Source organism: Dermacentor andersoni, chromosome 1, assembly GCF_023375885.2.
Source record: "Dermacentor andersoni chromosome 1, qqDerAnde1_hic_scaffold, whole genome shotgun sequence".
Lineage (NCBI taxonomy): Eukaryota > Metazoa > Arthropoda > Arachnida > Ixodida > Ixodidae > Dermacentor > Dermacentor andersoni.
Genome location: NC_092814.1, coordinates 261,287,424 through 261,310,301, shown reverse-complemented (window position 1 = coordinate 261,310,301; position 22,878 = coordinate 261,287,424). Strand labels below are relative to the sequence as shown.

The following is a 22,878-nucleotide window of genomic DNA, read 5'->3' as shown; positions in this document are numbered from 1 at the left end:
AGTTACGTTGAACCACATATTGCATTTTCCATTTGGAACGAATTCTGAGGATGGTAGCAGTTTCGAGATATATTTCCCCAAAGTTTACGACGAAATGCATTGGTGTCGGAGTAATTTTTGAGCTTCGAATCATAAAAAGGCGTTTTGTCTAAAAAGTATGTGAAACAGTGAATTATTATACGGCAAGTCTGACTGTGATTAACTCAAAACTGATGCTATTTTCAAAATTCGTTTCAAGTGGAATGTGTCTTGTGAACTCAATGGCTTCAATTGGCGTATTGCAATATATGGGCTAAAAGTAATTAGGTTTAAAAGTTACTTAGTGAAAGTTTGTTTATTATTCATTTATGCGCATTTATTTCCCGTGTAAGCAGTGTATACCATTCCGAGCATTCTAGCTAAAAAATATGTCGTACTTGGGGTGTCGAACAATTGCACCTATTGCACACCACCTTTCCGAGGCAGTCGATGTACCAACATTTTCGTCAGTGGCCTCGTGCTAATTTCAGGTGACTGCCAAATTTGCATGCCATGAATCTACCTCCTCATATATATACTTGCAGGTTTCCACAGAGTTTATGTATTAGACAATTCAACTCCCTGCAAGCGAGTCCGACTCAGCAAATGATCGGTCCACTACAACGGTACTGTCCAGCATCGAAATAAATTCGTGTCCTTAGACGCTTTATCGCTTCGGCACCACTCGGCCAGCAGCGCGCATTTGCGCCGTCATGCGATAAGAGCCGCATGCCCAGATACCAACATCAAGCGTAACGCCCTGTCGCGGGCCAGTCTCGCTGCAGCCGACCTTCTTCATCCATCGCACGCTTGAGAGCAACACAATAACAGTGCGCAAGCGCCCCGTCACGTGGTATTATTTTTCATATTTGGCGGGCTTTCTTAGAACGGGGAAAAAGGGACCACGTGAGATACATCGCGTTGAAAACAATTTATTGAGAGCTTTCTCAAGGTGCTCTACAACTGTGCCTATCACACTTGGGGTCTGCAGCCAATACTTAAAAATTGGATCAATTAAACATAACTAATCCGTTAGTTAAGCGGAAAATAAAAGATAGCCTGAGTAACTCTAGGCCAGTGCCAACATTATGCATTCGGTTCAGCTCGCGTCCGGAGTGCCTTTCATCTTTAAAACTTTGGCTCAAGTTATGTGGGACAACCTGTATATTGGCTTTCTAAAGAAAGTCCGAGAAATATCAGTAAAAGAAAAGCACGTGATGTACCCTCTCGCAGTGCTCTCAAACTTATCGCGTATACACGAGCAGCGCAGACTGTACAGACGCCAGTGTCAGAACAAAAATATTAGGACCGCAACGGACGTCTGCTCTAAGCGCACTAGTTCGAACGATCCTGAGGTGTATAAGACTGCGAGATGATAGGCGGTGATGTGTGCCGCCCGATAACTTTTGTGAGTTTTTTTGTGCACAGAGTAACGTTTCGCTACTCTATCAGTTTTCTCCTTCCCACCAATGTTCTTGAGACGACAACGACGCATGTTGCTCGTAAACACTACACTCTTAAACAAAATTACACCCTTTTGCCACACAACAATAATTGTAATCGATCTTGTCCGCATGTCCTTTCTTTACCGCGGCGAGCCCGGTACTTCCAAGTCACGAACGGCATGCCCGTTATCAGCATGACAGAGCGACAGGAATGTAGCGAGCGCAGCGTTTTCAAGGAAGGAAACGCAAGCAAGACAGATGACGATTATCGTTGTGTGGCAAATATACACCCCAAAGGGTGTACATTTCTTTAAGAGTGTATATATATAGTGCTTCAAGTCTATTGTATGAACAAATCATCCCTGCGTGTGGTAGCGGCCGAGGCCGCGACCTTACGCAAAGGCGACCTCGAAAGAGTCGTTAGAACGCATTACGGCTGCACTCGGCCCACTCCTCGACGAATTGCGACGCATTGGACCTAGACGAGAGCGATTCAGAGATTGGCCCATTATTTCGCAGGTCGAGCGCGACGCGGCAGACGCCGTTCGTTCGACACGTCCGTGTGCCGACGATTTCTGAAAACAAACGCGCGTTTCGGCTGGGTCGTTTCCAAGCTGTCACGCTGTTGATGTGCCACAATGGTGGCAGCTCAAAAGGCATCGCTTAGCCCGTTGTTTTCGCGCCTGCTTTGTGTCACTTTCGCGCGTCAAGAGTAACGCGTACGTCACCGTTGCGGGCGTCGGAAGCGCGCGGCTGAACGCAGCGCACAATGGAGAGGAAGCGGCGCTGTGCGCGCCACGAGCGAAGCGGACCGCATCATTGCTGCTGCGCCAGGCGGAATGCCGCGCGCCGGTTTGATTGAGAAACAGGTCGCAATGGGGCGCGTGAACGGGGAGGTGCCTGTGTGACGATGGCAAAGGACCGCGAAATTGCTGTAAACACGAATTACACGAGCATTTTTCTCTTCAATGTTTGTTCAACCAATCGCCGAGAAAAAAAAAAAAAAAAAGCCACGTACCAGAAACAGACCGAAAGAAACAATAAAGCAGGTATCCGCGCGCTCTGCCTCGGGACAGCGTGGTATGAAGAACACAATGCGAATTGCTGTCTCTTCGTGTTTGTCGTTTCGAGCACTTTGTTACAGCTGCATACGCCGTGTATCTCGTTGTCCTCGCGGTTCAGCCCTTATCTCGTGTTTGTTTGAGATAACCGTTCACGCATTAGAGATATTTCAGTGTGACTTCTTGTTTACGGAAACGAGATGGTGTTTGTTCTGCACATTTACAGATTTAGGTATGCAGTTCCCTCCCGCCAACAGCGGTGTATTAGGGTGCCGTTTCTCAGCCTATTCCGTTTACACTGCTTCTTTCCACCAGAAATCGCGTCTTTTTTCTTCAATCTTCCAGAGACACTGACTGTTTTTTTTTTTTTTTTTTATGGCAATGACATGCAAGAGACACTCAGGCGGAGCAATTACCAGCCTAGATCTCTAGGCTAAACCAGCCTTTCGAAACGGTGAATACGAGTATGCCAGCTAGCCTCACATGTGCAGGATGTCAACCAAGTTGCTATACTAATTTCGTCTTCATGAAGGCGATTAAAAGAAGTAGAAGAGGAACAGAATTACCTATATACTCCCCCCCCCCCTATTTTTTTATCTCTCTCTTCTTCTTTAGGTCGTTGTTTCGTTTCTGCGTTATCTCCCAAAGATGATCTATTATAACCAACTTGCTTGAGTGTCCATCAGCAGCGATATTAAAATATAACGGGTTCTGTCATATGTTCCTAGATTTTTAAGACTTGTCCCATCAACTCACGCATTCAGGCGGTGGTGGGTATGGCGTTGCGCTGCTGAGCTCGAGGTACCGGGTTCCATCTTTGCCGCGGCGGCCATATATATATATATATATATATATATATATATATATATATATATATATATATATATATATATATATATATATATGTATATATATATATATATATATATATAAAGAAAGAAAAACACTTCCGAATGCTCACCTTGGCTTCAATGAGTGTTGACCTCTTTGGCAGTTTTTATCTTTCGTACGGTGGTACGCGTGAGCATGCGCTTAGTAGCTGCAACCATATCGTCGCTTTAGGTGGACCCGAACAAGCGAAGAAAGCAATAACTAAGCGACGCTGTGGTAATCAAGAGAAACAAGGGTCTACGTGCACGAGCTTTGCGAGCGCGTTCTCCGCGATGCCTTATCGCGCATTGTGCGCGCCCGTCGGTGTTTGCAAGCCAAGCAGCCCCCACGGTCAGGTTGCCGCTCTGCTAAGCCGAATTGCGTCCACAAAGCACGGGCGTCGACTTCGCGGCCAGTTTATCGTGCGCACGCCTTTATCAGAATGTGGCTGCAGATATACTTTAAGCTGCCTCCCCTCCCGCCTCGGGATCGCGTGACCGAGGTTCTCTTTTACAAGCTGCGCAGCGAATTGCACCAGCCGCGCGCAAGTGGCACAGCCTGTGGCGAACGAGCAAGTGCAGCGGTGTGCACTCTCGCTGCGCTCGCCCATTTTCCGCGTCATCTCGGCGCGGCCTCGGCCGGCTCGCCGGTGCGAGTTGACTCCGACACTGTTCATCGCAACGTCCGCCCTTAAGCATGAATGGGGAGCGCAGATACTGCAGATTAGCGAGTCCTTGAGTCAGGCAGCCGCTAAACGCGAACCTTTCATCAGTGAGCAGGGTGCTTATACGAGGTGATTTGCCGCGTGCGATACGTCCCCGGTGCTGGACATCGGTATGCGAACAATTATTTTTCACAAAGGGCGCGTGTCATGTATGCTGCCCTCGGCGAGGTGCCAGGCGAGCAAGCTAGCCGGCATGCAAGTCTATAGATAAGCCGTAGGAAAGTAAGGGGGCGAACTATCAAGCCGTAGATGAGTTTACCTCAGGCCAACCGCCCTCTGCCCTGCTTTAACTAAACCTCCCTTCTTGAGACGTTTGGGGTTCTTCACCCGATTGGCGACTCAAGACTGTTTTCAGGGGCAAACATGGCTAGGATCCTGCATCGCGGCCCCATGCGTCGCTGACACAGAAATTAACGCAAGCATTGCTTCCTGAGCTCGACCGTGACGTTTGTAACCATTTACACGCTTGGTTTGCACTGCTTCGTGTGTGCAAAGCTCTTCCTTCCCCTTCCTTCTCTCTTTTCACCCGTTCAAGCGCCCTGCAGCGGGGAGTATAGTAAACCAACCGTAAGCGCGCGTCGGGCCTATCCGCGTTCCTTATTTTTTTTCTTTTTGTTGATATGATATAAGGAGATGTTGACCCACAATTAGGGCGCCGGCTACTCCTTAGCTCTTGAATGGGCCTAGCCTACAACATACAGGGTTCAATATTACATATCGAATAACCTTTTCATACACGCACCAGAACTTGTCAAGCAACGTTTTCACAGTAACACAATGAGGTAAGAAATACATATTACATAAAATATACAAGTTAAATGACTCCACAGTTCCTTTGCTTCCTTCGCTCCTCTCACTCACGGTCCAATGACCGGGCTGCAAGCAAAGCGCAGTAGCCTGACTAGCAATAAAATGGGGACCGAATTCAGAAAGCTCTTCTTTCGTAAGTGCTGTTTTTCAATCGCGGCCGCTTTTGCTACAGTATGCCCAACATCGCGATTGTCTGCCATGTGCTAGAGCAACCCTAGCGCAAGAACCTTTTTTTTTTTAATTTTTTGCCTATAGGTTCCTTTCAACAGAAGAAAGGCGGAATTCGCTCCGTGTGACAGAAAAAAAAAAGAACGTCTATTAATAAAAGATACGGACAGTCTGTGTTGCGCTTCTGGTTAGCTGCCTGAGCTGTCTAAACCCAGTAAGTTACCTTGCTTTTTCGTGGGTATTGCTGCATGCTGTAGACGGTTTTTCAGTGGGCAGGAGATCTTCTAGGCTGGATCCAGGTCTGTATCATTGTATAGTTTGAGGTGCGCACATATGGGTAGCTCCAGGCATCACGCGGTGAATTTTCGCTGGCGGTCCCATGACTCACAAGTGCAACACGGGCTCACAGGTCCACTGAGTTGTCGACGCGATGGGCGCCTCAGAATACGAGCGTCACCGCCACGCCAATGCGCAAACGGTGGTATTGGCGACAGAAACGCTTGCAGAACAAGCTTTTGGTGCTGGCGGAGCAGCATATGTATTTCAACAGCGTCGACGACTTGCGCTGATCTGGCTGTTGTCCATGTAAAGCATGAAGTAGCTGAGCCCTCCTTCACCCATACGACCTGATGTTCCAAAGTGCGGTTCAACTTTGTTTCGCGGACAGTAACCTTTGAGAGCTGTTTCTTTAAACGGTGTCAGTCTTGTCACGAGCCAGCTTATCATTAGAACAATCAGCAGGCGAGATGGCTTTTTCTTTTTTCTCGTTTGCCTCACTTGCGTTTTTTTTTTCCAGGAACCGCTCTTGAGCCTTCCGAAAAACACCCCAATGTATCTTGTCATCCTTATCGAAGGGAACATTAGCTTCCTAACGCTGAGCGTATGTACGACCACGTTCTCCTCACTGACTGCAACGTAAGGAAGGTTTCAGGTACCTTATCCGTCATATACGCATGGCCGGCTGACAGCAAGCGTGTCTTCCAACCGTACAAAGCACTCATGCTAGGCGTGTACGTGAAGGCAGTACGGGGTGATGAATGCGAGGAAGCGAGACGAGTGTCTTACTTTCGCAATGGGCTAAAGCAATCGCAGAATTGCCTCCGGTTTATCAATTTTTCTTCGAGCTCTTTAATGGTTTTTAGCCACGCACAAAGCATTCGCCACGGGTTCTTGACATCTCGCAAGTTTCGCGCCCGATTCCATTACAGCGTGAAGGTCGACGCGTCCCCTGTACTTTCGATGACATTACTTACTCTACCTGCAAGATGAAGCTGGGCTGCCAGATTATGATGAACCGCCTTCACGAGGACAAAAAAAGAAAAGAACAAAAGAAAAAACGCAATCGTTTCGTTGAATGCAGCGGTGTTTTTAGTCTGGACGACTGCAGCACCGGAACGCAACAAAATAAAAAAGAAAGATGTTATCTTCGCCACTCATCAGCCAATCATATTAATGCCAGCATCAGTGACCGACTTGTTCTTACCAGCGGCTTTTCAAGGTATCTTGCTGCATCCAGTCAAAGTACGTTATTGTGTCCCTCTCTACTGTGGTATTACATTTATCTGTATAATTTTCAACGTCACTTTGTGAGACATTATGCCTAAAGAAAATATATGTATACTACATGAGTTTCCGCGTATCAATTTAATATTTCTTGAACAATCAGCCATAAAAAGGGATTCAATAAATGATATGCGGAGCCCACGCACCGTCGGAATCGGTGACTACGAAGCTTGTTTACTGTAGCTGGCTGTGTTATAAAAAGAGCTATGTTGACATAATGTGATGTCACATTTATGTAGATACTATATTACGTTGCGCAGATGTGATATTCACGCTATGTAAATGCTATGTTGACGACATGCATGCGATGGCACTGCTTGCGTTGTAGTAATAATACACAAGAATGAATTAGGTTGACTTCTTTATTCCTTGAGCAAAGTGAATAATCGTCACTGCTTCACATTCGAACATATCCAACACTCACGACGGCTTCCATTAAACTTGATACCTAGACTCCATCGGTCTCACGGGGCAGGTAGAATCACAAGTATCGTTGCATATCTACTGAGTAGTACGAAACATAACGCTCGACAGTTAACGCGTCTACACCCCTTGCAAGGACACGATCAATTGCACTTCCCAGTCGATACGTTGGTAAATGTGAATTTGTGAAGTATAAAGCAGCGCCACTAGGAAAACGCTTCCTCTCCAAATCTCCTCGCACGCTAACGTCACAAATGCTCTTCGAGTAAACGCGTTACGGCGCAGGTTCTTATCTCTCCACGCCTCTCTCCACAATTGAATGTTTCCTCCAAGCCATTCCGACGCGAACGCGACAGCTGTATCGTGCCCGGTATGTGCCCGAATAGGCAACCTGAGCCACTGTATATGACAACTGGGCACATGACGCTGGCTATGCGAACATTCGTAGCCAGTCCTCCAGAATGGACATGTGCCACAGGATAGGTGCCCGCATAAACAAGCAGTACAAGAGGCAAGAAGTGCAGAAGGCGCCATCAAAAGCAGCCGAGTGTGGAGAAAAAAAAAAGTGAGGTGAACCGAATGGGACCCAAGCGTCCATTGAGCAAGGAGTGTTGAGCTACAGAGAAGTGAATGAACGGTCGGTAACGGAAAATTGAAGGCGTCGACTACACAGAAGTGAAGCATTTGGCAATACGGTTTGACGCTACATTGTTTCAATGCGTCAGAAGAGTATAATTTCGGGCCAGTTGGTGATGCATATTTAGGTACAGTGAAGCGCGAAAGACGGGGCAAAGTAAGGCGAGACAGACGGGACAAGCGCTTGCCCCCCCGCCTGTCTCGCCTTACTTTATCTCGTCTTTCGCGCTTCACCGTACTCAAATATGCTTCAGTACTAATCGCATTAACGTCGACATTCATCCCGAGATGGATTCTGCGGGATTTTTTTTTTTACATTACAGAAGACAGCGTTGGCACACAAATAAGGCGCTGGCTAACTCGTTGGCTCTTAACAGGTGGTACAATTACATGCAGTTAATTAACTAATTAATTAATTGATTAATTAATTTGTTCTGCATTTTGTTTGTTTGTACTTTCAAGGCCCGTAGGCACAACAGAAAGGAGTGGTAGAAAAGAACAAAAAAAGTAGAACAATAACACGTAAGATTATTTAACAGTTGGCGGGGTAAATACTGATATTGAAACTTGATGTGTCCTGTATGGCAGCGAGGGATGCATGAAGGTGGTTCCAGTTGATACACGTGCGAAGCAAAAAAGTATCAAAGAACAAGTTTGCATGAAAGAACGGTACGGTATAACTGCGTCTGCGAATGTGATCACAGTTCGAGATGAAATGCTGGGAGGAGGTGCAATATAGTTGTCGTTTCAGTACCAGGTTGTAGTGTCAGATCTTGTCGAAAACGCAAAGACAACTGCATTTGTGACATGATGAAAGATGTAGTAAGCGCCTACTTTCCGAGTGTAATGCTGGCGCGACGTGAATGGTTAGATAGAATAAAGCGGGCTGCGCTGTTTTAAATTATCTGGAGGGTGAAGGATTAGTGATGCTCGAGAGGGATTCCAGATAGCAGAGGCGTACAATTTTGCGCGAAAAAGAGTTTTATAAAGTGTCACTTTTAAAGACGAAGGCACGGTGGTAAAATTTCTACGCAAGTACCCTAGTATGCGTTTAGCGTTAGTGGCTACGTGGGCAACATGCTGGTGCCATGACAGATTATCAGTGATATGAAGTCCGAGAAATTTGCAAGAGTTTACTGGACAAAGGGCAGCACCATTCAAGAAATATGTGCACTCGTTAGTAATCTGAGTCCAAGTGATGGAAACTGCTCTTTCAGAGAAACGTCCTGCGCACCTGGAAAGCATCAGCTTCCAATCCCCTCACCGACACGTTTCTAGACCTGCATGGTCGAGAGAGTGAATTATCCCTTTTCCTCACCGTACCACTAAGCAACCATCTAGGCAGTACTATACCTGTAAGCTCACGCAAATCAATTTCCGTCATGCGTTTGACGCAACCAGCCGCCGAACTCCCGAGTGAAAAACTCCCTCTTCCGTCTTTTAAAAAAAGTCAACTTCAGTGGCTCACTGTCTTTTTATCCGACCGTAGGCAACAAGCTCTCTTTCGCGGCCGCCGACCCTCAAAAAAATAATAATAATAATAAATAAATAAAGAAAGAAGAAAGAAAAACAGTCACCCAGCCTGGAATCCCTTAGAGAATTCTCTTGGGATCAATGTTTTGATACGTTCGTCAGTACAGACTGTGATTGTTTTGAGTGCCAACCTCTCGTTCACACCGATGATGTACTTCTCATCAAGTGCATTCGTTCCACTAAATCAGCACCTCTTATGAGGGCCTTGCCAAGAACTCCGCATAATCCACACACAACTGTCGACCGATCAACCTCCAGAAATGATCCTCCGTGTTCGTCGCAGTCAGCTGCGAGACCCAGCGTCCCCTGCACAATTCCGTTGATTCATTGGAGAAGGTCCTCCAAGTAATGATTCTCCTCAGAGCCGTGATATATATCAGCCTACAATTTGATACAAACGGCGAACGGCAATAGTGTCCTGGCAAGCGCGTGGCATGTGCTTGCTTTCACTCTGCGAGTGCGCTATGTGGAGGTGACGCGCGTTCACTGCATATGGCATCGGTGAGTCACAAAATTGATTATTGTGAACATGTTCCCGCGCACCCCGCAGCTTGCATGTATATCTGAAGAGTGTCAAAGGGCGTGCCTACATAGTCGTTACAAGCCAACAACACCTATTCTAAACGGTGTTGCACCAGCACATGCCACCCGGCATGCCATGTTGAATGCCTAAAAGGCTAAAAAAGAAAGAAAATAAACAAGATAAACGACAGGACGAGGGCTCACTCACGACTGAAAGTTTATTAAGGAACTCTAGTCAGATAGATGTCAAATATTTATACATTATGCAGATTTTATGCGAAGCATTTTGCACGCAGCTATAGCTAACCAGCATCATTTCAGGTTCTACAATGTTAACAGATGAATCGACGTGACTGCGTAAAGCGAGCAATTGTGTGTGTTTATGTGACGCAAGTCATTGTGTGACGACAGCAGCAAGACGGCGTGCCGAGAGTTTTGTTTTAACTCCGGCGAAGAAACGGTTGTGACCAAAGCCAGCGCAGTGAATAAATCTATTCCTTAAAGGGCCCCTGACCAGGCCCCATGGCAAATTTTGGGTATACGCTGGAAGTTGTTACGTGTCCTCTAGGGAGCGTTCTGCCGCAAAATGTTTTCAAATCGAAAGAAATATTTCAGTGCCGCGAACCCATGATTTCAGCAGGCGGGCTCCATTGCCAAGCAAGACGCTCTCTCCACTCGCTCCGTCTAGCCTGCGCCAGCGAAATTCCTTCCCTGCGTTCTCCCATACCGGACCTCGAGGATCGCGCGACGCATATGTCACAGGTCCCGCCTTCATTTTTTTTTTTTTTTTTGCTCCTCGCATTTTTTTTTTCGGCATTACGCACTTCCGCCGACGGCGTCGTGCGCGAGCTGTTGTCTAGTTCGCGCAGCTAAGATTTTGCGCGCTGTGCACAAGGAAACATGATTAGCGATATAATTCAGTGCTACACAAATACTGAGGCAGAACAAGCGGATCGCAGAGCATGATCACGCCCTGGAACAGGGTAGAAAATGGCGTAGTTTCGGTACCTACGCACGTGACCGCGCGACCGTGGGGACAGACAGACGAAGCGGAAGTACATCTCTCTTGCTATGGTGCGAAGTAAAACAAAAAACACGCAGACATTCCGTTTGCGTGTTTTATTATTTCTCTAAACTTCAATTCGTCAATTGAAGCAATAGATCGCACAGATAACAGATGATGTCTTCAATAATTCTCAAAATCACATGTCACCACGAGCGACGTCACACTGCGGACACGCTTACGTAGGCGCGGGGGACGATTACGTCACCGTCCGGCTTGGAGCGTGGCGGCCGCGAGTGAAGAGGAAAACGGCGTTCGGATTGAAATTTCAGATCTTTTCGCGGCCCGTAGCGATGTAATACTTTGCAGACACGATTGTTATCGCGCAATGTATGCTCTGCGCTTGTCAGCTCAATATGGCCAGACCTGGTGAGGGGCCCTTTATTAGAATGTCGTTTTATGCATTCAGGCACAAAAGTAGCTGGAACGTCAGTGCATTTCTCCGCAAAGCTCCTCAACAGTGGCGCAGCCAGGGGTTGGCACACCGGGCACGTGCACGCTTCCCCCCCCCCCCCCCACACTTATCCGAAATGCGGCCTTGTCAGCTCCTCTCCCCTTTTCCTTCGCCACCCCGGCCAAGCAGATAGCCCCGCCGAAAAAAAAAAAAATTCTACGCAACTGCTTCTCAATACACTCGGCTGGCGGTCCGGTCCCTCTCTGCGTGATCTGATATTAATCCAGGGTGAATCTGATCGGTGCACTCCGTCATCTGGCACATCACATGAACGCAACTGTGACAGCTACTATTGATTTGAGCCGTGCTTCTTTCCCTGCACTGTGCGCCTGCGGCGCTCCCTACCTCATCCCCTAAATGGCGTACCAACCCTTGAAGTCGACGAGCTAAAATGTGTTCCACCAGATTTGCCTGACACTTCGACGCCAGGAAAACCCGCAGTAGATCGTTACCCAACGACAGTTCCCCATCTCCGATTCCTTTTGTGTCTCCTCATGATTAGTAATTAGTCAGGTGTACCGGGGCTTCATGTATCGGTTTCCGGTCACATAGTTATTATTGACTCACGCACGTCAGCTTTTGTTCGGAGAAAAAGTCACTGACATATTTAGTTTGTTTCACTGACATATTTAGTAATAGCTAGATTTCCAGTGTTCGCCTTTGAAGAAACAGCACTGGCAGTTTGAGGACACTTTATACATGTAATTCGGCAGAATTTTCAAGCGGGATGAAAAGCAAACAAAACATGAACCGCCTTCACATAAATGTGACAGTGGTACATCAAACTCCTAAACGGGGATGATCCGCCGTAATACAGGCACGTTGACTAGCTTGAGCTGCCGAAGTGTCTTTTAGCGGATTCGTACAAAATGCTAGTCCATCACGTCAAAGGAGGGGGAGAGAGAAAACAATGATTACCTTCAAGTATTTCAATCTCACAATTAGCACCAAACTTGTAGGTAACGAATTACATGTAATAAATTAAGTGTTTCGGTGGTCTTGTAATTGATCGATTACATGTTTTACTCGGTAACGCTTGCTGTAATTTAATTACTTTTATCAGTAACCAATTACATGTAACCAGTTACTTTGTTGATAAATCAAGCTATAACAGGCGACGCATGCCTTGCGCACTGAAATTTTGCGCAAAACTACCGCAGAAAGCTCGTGGTGTTGCCACGCAGCAGCCTCGTGAATGCTCAGACAGGCAGACCCGGGCGCACAGATGTTCGCCGACGATTTCAACCGGCACTGCAGCTCAAGAGCGTCGACGGTCTCTTCGATGCCGGGAAATCGCCTACGAATGCTCTTGACGGCTTTTCATTGACCCTACTGCGAGCGCATTCTCAGCGCCTCAGCCACAGTGAAGCTTTATGGAAGATCCAAAAGGCGAGTATCGCGGCTTTGAGCAACCACTACTTTTTGTACAAGGTGCGCTCGTACGTTACAACACCGCCTTTCCACCCTGCACGCACATCGAGCGAGTTTTTAGTGTCTCTGCTGGTGTCTTCACAAGAAAATGAGCGAAGATGACCAACGATTTTTTTTTTAAGCCTACAAAGACAGACAATGTGGGAAAGGCTGCAGAGGATGCAGTGAAAGAACCGAGCCATGCAGCTCGTTCTGTTAACTATTTGCGGAATATGTTAATAACGGTTAAGAGGAAAGTAACGCAAAAGTAATCGACTACATTTTAGTAATTACTGGATTACTCTCGTGAGGCGATAATTGGCCACTAATCAATTATTAAATTTTTAAGTTAGGCAATTGTAACTGCAATCGGTTGCTTTTTTTTCTGTAACGTGTACAAGTTTGCTTATCACTAATCTTTTGATAGTAAAACATGCATATGGTTTAGCGCATGCTAACTTCTAACGGACTTTAAAAGAGAGAGAGAGGGAGGTCGCATAAAGGAAAGAGGCGCTATTTCTGCCATCCTGCAGGGAGCACGGTTCAACGTCCTGCTCCAAGTCCACATCAGAGTCGGAAGATGCAGAGGCAGAGGTTCCGGAAGCTGCGCTCGTTCAGTGCGTGAAAGCGGCGCATGAGTCTGTGGCGCCATCTATTCAGGCTCCTCGTAATAGCCTTCGCTTTGGCGCCACGCGGCGGGAAGACAAGAGCCACGCTGTTGAGCGGAAACCTCTATGCGGGAACGCTCGTGTGCCAAGCTCGTGGGTGCACATTAAAAATCACCATATGGTCACAATTAATCCAATACCCTTAACTATAGCGCTCGCCTCTGCTTTGCTTTGGGACGGTAAAGTCCATCCATAAGCAGCGGAGGAGAAATCCTCTGGCTTCTACGGGAGTGTTGTAGCCCGTCAGGAGTCAGATTGTTGGTCAAATCGGTTGTTGTGTTCGCTGGCTGCACTTTATCAGTTTCGCCACTTACATCATCTTCGGTAAGCATTTGCTTGATCGCTGTGGTCCATATGTCGGTTGTTGTCGGTGTATGTATGGGTTGTGAATATTTCACCTTGCCTGATGGCTCAGCTGGAGAAAGATCATCGAGTGGCTTTTCGAGCAATTCTAGGCCTTCCGCGATCCGCACAATGGAATGTTTTTACTCGTAGAAGCTAAACAGCTACCTCTGATCAAAGTTGCATGCGGGGGCACACCGGGCACGTGCCCCCCCCCCCCCTCTAAAACAAAAAAGATATTTTTTAATAATAATAATATCTTTTATTTCATGAAAATATTGCACGTTCAAAAACCGGTCAGCACAAGCCATGAAGGCTTGTCGGGCTGTACCCGGCAGTCAGCTACAAGTACAAAAAATAAAAGCGACAAAAAAAAATAATAATAAAGCAAGGTTAGTACGCGGCCTGTCAAGTGCCCCTAATCTCCCCCCGGAAATAATTTATGACTACGCCACTTGATTGCACCACAAATGACCAACGTCGGATTTACGACGGCAGGAAGCTTTTTGAGCGACTACTGAGGTTGCCGGAGTTGCGCATGGAGAAAATGACATTAGCTTTCCCCGAGATCGTGAACGTCGTAGAGGACGCGGCTTTTGCAGCGAGAAAACGACTGTCCCCCACTGCTGGTCCACTTCCAGGGGCTTTCAGGAACTCAAAAAAAAAAAGAAAAGGCATGTATCGTAGAAAACTCGTACTCAAGTTTTTATTGCGAAGGTTTACGCATACGCTTCCATTTAGGAAGGCAGTACAACTGCTGCGTTCTATTGCGCACAGCCTGCAATACAGCGTTACGTCTTCGAGTAGAATACATTTATGGCATCACATCACTATGGCACTGAAGTATACATATTAGCAAAGATACTAAATTGCCAAAGGCTCATCGACTTCCGCGGGGTTCTCAGCCGGTTGCCTAGTGCCAGCGCTGACACTTCTATTAGATGAAGTTTTCAAGATGGCGATGAAATTGCATCTAAGCGAACAACAGTGATGCTTCAGTGCATGCACATGGATTCCATCACCCATTGCATATGATATTCACAGGAAACAAGGCACACGTTCTTGCGACTTCAGCACACAACCTTGACTCCACTGACGATACTTTATGGCATTATGAATATTCAACGAGTCCGACACGCCACCAACTACAATAGTTACACCTGCTTTAACGTGTATCCCACGGTTCGCACCCTGCAACAATATCTGGACCCGCCGTGGTTGCTCAGCGGCTATGGTGTTGGGCTGCTGAGCACGAGGTCGCGGGATCGAATCGCGGCCACAACGGCCGCATTTCGATGGGGGCGAAAACACCCGTGTACTTAGATTTAGGTGCACGTTAAAGAATCCCAGGTGGTCGAAATTTCCGGAGTCCTCCACTACAGGCATGCCTCATAATCAGAAAGTGGTTTTGGCACGTAAAACCCTATAATAATAATAAAAAAGAATATCTGGTCAAGCCTTAATCTGCGACTCAAGGTCCCCTTTGCTCACGTACGTTAGGCGCGTTATAATGTCATGGCGATTTTTCGAGGTCAATGGATCTCATCAAATTTCTATTACGTCGTGTTCATTTCGGCACTCTGATTATGTGACAAACGGTACTATAGATATGTAGTGAAAGTTCCTTGCTTTATCTGTAAATTAAATTTAAAGATTATATCGTACTGAAATTATTTACTTTCTCTATAAATTAATTTTAAAAGTTGTACATTTTTCGACTCGCAACCGCGAATGCACAATTTAAAATTTCGTCCTCTTTCTGTAAGCGAGTTACTAACGATAATACATATCTTTGCTACAAGGTATTACTATGTACAAAACAGCTACGTTTCAAGGCTCGCGCGCAGCAAGAACAAATATATCGGAACTGAGCACACCTGCGAGCGATTAGGCAGAAAATAATCAGATAGTGACCGCACTGAGAAAATTTACTGAGCCAGAAATGTGACAAGCCGCTGCTTCAATATATTTGCCAAATAAAGAACGAAGAACAAAACATATTTCTGATTCAATTCATGAGGTGCATCTATAGGGTTGATAGCTTCTTGTGCGCTTTGTTTTCGCTGCTTAGTTCGCGTTGAAGCGAGGGGCAGTACGAATTCGCTCGCTGCTGCTGCCGCGCTTCCTCACGCCAGCGTTTTGACAGCGAGTGTACGTGGTCATCGAGTGAGATGTGTTCATGTTTGCCTGTACGTGCGTGACATCATGCTTGTTTAGTTCGTAAGGAAATGTTTACAAGTTTATACGGCCGATAAAACTACTATCTTTTCTTCGTATAGTTGTCTAATAATTTGCTATTGCAATTGATATTTCGCCTTTCGAGCGAGATTGCGATCTATTTATTTGAACTTATTTCCGAGTTTCTAAGCAATCGACCCAGCTACGTGTTTATTAGGATCTACGCAAGCTTAAATACCAGTAATCCATATGTTATTTACCGGAGTTACATAAGCACTCACCACTTCTCTTATCATCATCATCCATCCCAATACTTTCACTCCCCTTCCCTCTTCCCCAGTGCAGAGTAGCAGACTAGAGCGCACTAGCTCAGGTCGACCTCTCTGTCTTTCCTATCAATAAATTCTATTCATTACCCTTAAATCCCCGAAAGCTCAACGTATATAATTTTTGACACGCTGAGTTAGATACTTCAAAATGCTGATTTAAGCGCGGAAATTAAGGCAAAACCCACAGTAGCGTTTCTGACATACTGGGAGAAGTTGTAGTTGTGGATAGCAGCTAGAGCAAACGAATTACTAAATAATAGTTACTTCACTGATTATTTTTAACTCACATACCATTTTTGTTCTTTTGTGCGAATGTACTCTCTGCTAAAAATAAGAGTGACCAAGTTCTGACTTTCGTTGATATGGGGTGATGTTTGGATTTGTGGGGTTAACGTGCAGCACATCGCCTTCACCCGCAAGGACTTGCACCGACCCCGTCGTGCCCGGATTCATTTCAAAAACAAATAAAGCAAAGCTACAAAGGTGCGTTCCACACCCACATTGCCACGTACACTTCTTCCCCGGTCTTCCATTGATGCTGTTGGCAACCGCCTGCTTTGCATTATTGTTACAGTGAACTACTAGTATTGTTGCCCTCCACTGTTCAACGCGTCGCTTAGTTCTGGAGGACGCCGCAGCCTGCAGATCACCGTCAGAGTCATCGAAGCCGAGCGATACTGCTAGCGCTGTCTCAGGCACAGACTCGCCAAGCTCCTCACATTGAAGCACCAGATGGTCGATTGCTTCATCCGAGTTCCCACAGGTGCGGCCCAACACACACTTCTGTTTTATCGAACACACGCTGCCGCATCAGATGCGCAGTGCCCCTGGCGAGGTATTGTGTAAGAACCCACCTAGTGGACATGTCTACATCGTCTGCTGCTGAAGTTCTGATTGGCTGGGCTGGGCTGCGCGTCCACAGCAGCCAGACGCTACAGCTAATCAGAACTTCAACAGCAGACGAAATGGACATGTCCACTAGGTGGACTCTTACAGAATACTTCCTCTAGCCTCGAAAAGCAGGGCACTCCTGACGCTATTGTCGTAAGGCGGACGGCCTTTATGAAGCTCTTGTGGTGGCGGTAGAAAGACTCTTTATGGGCTAGTGCCAGTTGCCACGCGGCGTCCTTCACGTGCCGGACTCTTTGTTGCACTGCCTTGGCGTAGGCTCCGACCGATGCCGCTAGTATGGGGTGTTTTGCCACATCATCATCAGCCTATTTTATGTCCACTGCAGGACGAAGCCTCTCCCTGCGATCTCCAATTACCCCTGTCCTGTGCCAACCGATTCCAACTAGCGCCCGCGAATTTCCTAATTTCATCGCTCCACCTAGTCTTCTGCCGTCCTCGACCGCGTTTCCCTTCTCTTATTGGCATCCATTCTGTAACCCTAATGGTCCAACGGTTATCAAACCTGCGCATTACATGACCTGCCCAGCTCCATTTTTTTCTCTTGATGTCAATTAGAATATCGTCTATACCCGTTTGCCCTCTGATCCAAACAGCTCTCTTTCTGTCTCTTAACGTTATGCCTAGCAATCTTCGTTCCATCGCTCTTTGCGCGGTCCTTGTTCTCAAGCTTCTTTGTCAGTCTCCAAGTCTCTCCCCATATGTTATCACTGGTAAAATGCACTGATTGTACACCTTCCTTTTCAATGATCATGGTAAGCTTTCAGTCAGGAGCTGGCAATGTCTGCCGTATGCGATCCAACCCATTTTTATTCTTCTGTGAATTTCCTTCTCATGATCAGGGTTCCCTGTGATTAATTGACCTAGGTAAACGTACTCCTTCACAGACTCTAGAGGCCGACTGACGATCCTGAACTCGTGTTTCCTTCCCCGGCTATTCATGATTATCTTTGTCTTCTGCATATTAATCTTCAACCCCACTCTTACACTCTGTAAGGATTGGGAGCTCAATCCCATCGCTCGTAATCAGTTGTCAAGATTGGAGTCGGACATGAATTAGAAGGTAGCTGGCCCATACCGTCGTCCAACTTATCCACGCTGAGGACGTTGTTGAAGGGAAGGACTGCTTCTCATCGAGAACGAGGAATATGGGCTTATTTACAGTATCTACATAAGGACGTTGCAGTTCATCAGTCTAGCATGACTACGAGAGAAAGTGCACTGAGCAGCCGCACAACAGCGGTTTATGAACACTCGGTCCTCCCTCGATCCCAAGGTGAGGGAAACGTTCGACCAGTCATCGTAAACGAGTCGCCTCTCTGCGCGAGGGATTACACACACACACACTTCCGCACAGGTTCACGGTCCTCAACCGACGTCAGACGGACTTCGTAGAACTCGGGGCTTACGTCAGGAAAGGTGCCTTTTATTCCCCGAGCTGACCCCCGGTGCGCAGCCACCGGTTGCCCATTGTCTTGCGTCTTGAACGGCGCGTGGGAAGGGGCCTCGAGCTACGTTCCCTCGGGGACCCCCGCTCGCGGCAGACCGGGTGGGCGGTGTCGTGTTCCGGCACAAAGCCTGCTTCGTCGAACTCATCTCGGCTCCTGCAACGGAGAGTCGAGAACGCGCGTATTGTCCTCCGGACACAGTCGACTTAGTGACGCCGTGGCTAGAGGGTTGCGGTGGCCTTCCAGGAAAAGTTTGACGCCGTTGTCGCAACTGGCTGGCAAAACTTGCACCTCAGCAGGCCGTTATCATATCCCCTTTTTTTTATGTATACATACAATTCCTTGCCATGAAGGATCATAGCCTCCTTTATTTTTGAAAAATAGAGGAGGCTATGGACGGATTGACAAGTTCAAGTTGTCAACTTGTCAGTAACTGTCATAGGAATCACTGTAATAAACACAACTCCACAGTCGGATTGCTTACTTTCATTTTTTGTTGTAACACTGAGGACTACATAGAACTTTATTTTGTATATGTGAGAGAAGAATGGATATCACGAGCTTAAGCCAATGTGCGATACACAGACAAAGCAGCTGCTACAACATGAACTGCATTGAGGGCCACACAACACATACGTAATTAAAGGTGCAAAATATAGGGGGAAGCTTCAAAATACGCTCTGTAGCACTGCAAAGTATAACATATATTGTATGTGTACAATAAATGTTCAAAAAAACAATGCATCAATGTCCCATTTGCCTTCAAGTTTATTATCAAGTTCAAATTTACTGAAGTTTATTATGAGCATATGTACAACAGGAATCTACTGACACACCCGCAGTCAAGGTGGCTGTTCGAGGTGTGCTGGCTGCCTCGGTATAAGAAAAAGAAATTGGTTGAATGTCGACACCAGTGCCACTGCTTCTTGCCTCTGACCTGCACGTGCCTCCGCGGCATCTTTGTGCACAAGTGTGCTGGCGTGGCAAGGCGTAGGAGTCATCCGAGAGAAGGAGTATCGTTTACATGGAGAAGTGGCTGTTCACATTGCCTGTCGCTTTCCCTCAAATGTTTCCTTGGTGACTAGGGTGACACACCCGCAGTCAAGGTGGCTGTTCGGGGTGTGCTGGCTGCCTAAACGAAAGAAAAAGAAAGAAATTAGATGAATGTCGATACCAGTGCTATTGCTTCTTGCCTCTTACCTGCATTTGCCTCTTGGCTTGCGGAGTCTGTATGAGGGAGCTGCTGTGGCTAGGCGTAGGCATTGTCTAAGCAAAAAGAAAAGGCCATTCAAATGGGGAATTATGGAAATAAATGCAGTTATGTCTGCTTCTTGCACTCATTTGCCTAAAAGTTTTCAAACATAGTGTCCAGTACACACCAGCACTTTGACTGCTTTTTGCTTTTTACCTGCAGGTGTTGCTGCGAGATCCTTAGTATGGCTGCATGCAGCATTGTAACACTTAGTGGAGGCATTTGAAATGGTAGCCAAAAATATAAAGTATAATCTTTGTCTGCATGAATGCTTTCAATTTCTAAATGCAGTGGTAACTATCACTATTAGTGCAAGGCCCCTCACATCTATGCGGCAAGTGCCATAGCTCGAAACTGAATTTTTCCTTTAGTGTTTCACAAGGCGTCTGATATGTCCACATTTGATGTGATCTGTTTGTTTTTATTTATCCCAGTGTGGAGAGAGCATCATTAAATTGTTTTTTGGTTTATTTCTGAATTTATCAAGCAGCAGTCTCATGATGCTAAAGTGACTTATGTAATGGCAATTAGCTTTTGTTTTGAAGAAAAACAATGCATTTCCTGACCCATTGTTTGACATCCCCTCACTTGCATAATTTTGCAGAGTATTCTACCTATATTGACTTGCTTGACCTCCACTAAAGAGTCTTGCATTTTCAAATACGACTCTTTCCTTAAAATCATTCGACACTTCTCATAATTTCTGTACCTTGGGCTTCTGATACTCTGCATTCACCATTTTTGCTTGTTTCTGAGTAGAAATGTCTTCTTTAATTTAGAGCTTAAATTTCACATTTGGAGCACACGGAAGGGCTTGCCATTGCATTTCTGCATAAAAGGGAAACACGTTTCATTAAACATTTGCAAAATCCAATTGAAGATTGATGAATGCAGCTTGCAGTGTGATTTGACTGAATGAGCCATGAAAGTAACTCATCTCACTTGGTAAATTAAAGCACATATTAGTGTGATGTACATGATACGTTACACTAACGGGGTTGGTTCTCTTGCTTATACAGCAAAATAATCGGTGCGCGATAAAAAATTATTTTTGCATACCCCTTGTACACACTGATTTCAGGAAAATGAGCTGGAGCTGTCCACATGATCTACTTATTTTACCTGCGAGTATGATCAACAAAAATGTGTCCCAGCTGCTTAGTGGTATTCGAGATTATGTCAGTATTGCATATGTGCCTGTTGTCTAAAATAATTGAATATTGAAAATGCTCGCAGGGATCTGATGTGCATATCTGTAGTTTATCGATACATGTGAAAGACTCAGTATCAAGTGCAAGTGAACGGTCCCACAGGCCCGGAGTCGATCATGCAAATAGATTATTCGCTGCACACATTTATGACCAGAAAAGATATGCCACATGAAATGGCATGCAAGGAAGTGTTGAAGATATTGCACAGTTAATAGAACACCTACGCTATTAATATGTGGGTTGATGCACTCGTTATGCAAAACGGAGGTGAGGCGTGCAGACAGGACACAAGAGCAGAGTATTTACAAGCAAACAACACGAGCGCCGCCCACTTCTCTACTCTTGTGTCCTGTCTGCACGCCTCACCTCTGTTTTGCACAATGAATCCTTACCAACTAGCTTAGCTTTCTGTCGTTCTAAGTCTCGATGCACTCGATTTCGTCCGCATTAGGCACTCGCCTCTTGATTACTTCGTGGCGCAGAAATACTCGGCATCAGGCTGTTTTTCTGCTGTGGCCTTTGTAGACGCATGATTGTTCAAAGTGCAACAATTAAACAGATTCTTTGAATTGCTTGTGGCTTCGCCAGTACAATTCCGGTGCGCTGGTCCGCCTGTCCAGCAATTTCCTACTGAAGGGAAACCTGCAAATAAAAACAGCGCTCCGCATGTAGAAAAATGCTCTACTGTGACGCTTCTCAAACGATTGTGATGCACCACAAGAGCTGCCTACTCGCGTGATATTCTCAACAAGGAGATACATTCGTTTACTTACATGTGAAAGTATATGCCAGAGCACTTCGGCGTTTCGGTGGCACATAAGGCACGAGTGTGCCATAGCGTCCGATGTCGACGCGCGATCGCATGTCAAAACTAAACTGTACGAAACTACTACGCGTCCAAAAAACAGATTCGAAACCGAAATTCGCGTCATTCTTTATTGCATGAATGCGTACATCGTGATTTACATAAGTCACGGACTTAGCGATCGCTTTCTGTAAACTTAATATTAACGCACCACCTTCATAAAGCCATCAGGTATGCGTTTTTAGATGACAAAGCATAAGGTGACCTGTACTTGTTTTCAGCTCGTTCAATAGTAATTGCGCTGGCCACATTGACCAGTAGCAACAGGGCGGCGCCCTAGAGGTTCCCACTTTTCCGGCCCAGCTTTTCCTCTAGAGTTGTTCTACTAACTCTATGGCTAAAACCCCTCAATTTTCCAAAAGTAGCGCCATTCTTAGATCTTTCCGCCACCCCGCTCTCCCCGATGTTTCCTCCTCTACGCCTCCTGTCGCCACAGCCTCCTCCGCTCGCCCATTGGCCAATCTGTGTCACGTGGAAGCAGGCGCCGCGCTTTTGCGTGTTTTTTCTTTCCAGCGTGCTCCGACCGCCATTGTTGGCCCTGCGCGACGAAAGTACGCGCAAACGGACTGATCGAGTGCGTTAGCGGAACAAATCGAGTGTGTTAAGGACGAGAACTTAATTGTGATGCCGTGCTGCTGCGCCTTGGGTTGCCGCAACCGACACAGCGACAGCAAAAGACTTCTTTCTTTATCATCTGGCGAGCGCAACGCACAAAGAAGGAAAGCCTGGATACATAGGACCGGGCGCGCTGACTTCGAGGAAGTGGCAAAAGAACGCACGGCTTTGTGAAGTGCCACGGTTCCTCACAACCTCTTCTTTTGAGCCTAGTTCACGCCTGCCGCTTCGAAAAAGTGTATGTGTTAATGCTGTGCGTGCTTTCAGCGCGTTTAAGTTTACTTTTCTTTTTTGAAAGTGCTCTCTTTGTTTCATGTAGTTTCGTCTTGCGGCTAAAGTGTATGCATCTGCAGCTAGCCTG

The 22,878-nt window shown here is 46.4% G+C and overlaps 1 long non-coding RNA gene across 1 annotated transcript; it reads right to left on the bottom strand.

The window, feature by feature from the left end:
* Positions 1–19,353: 19,353 nt before the first annotated feature.
* On the bottom strand, positions 19,354–22,328 carry LOC129381016 (uncharacterized). Its single transcript, XR_008609263.2, has 2 exons — positions 19,775–22,328; positions 19,354–19,706 (listed from the first exon to the last, which is right to left on the bottom strand). It is a non-coding gene; the product is annotated as an uncharacterized lncRNA (long non-coding RNA).
* Positions 22,329–22,878: the final 550 nt, after the last annotated feature.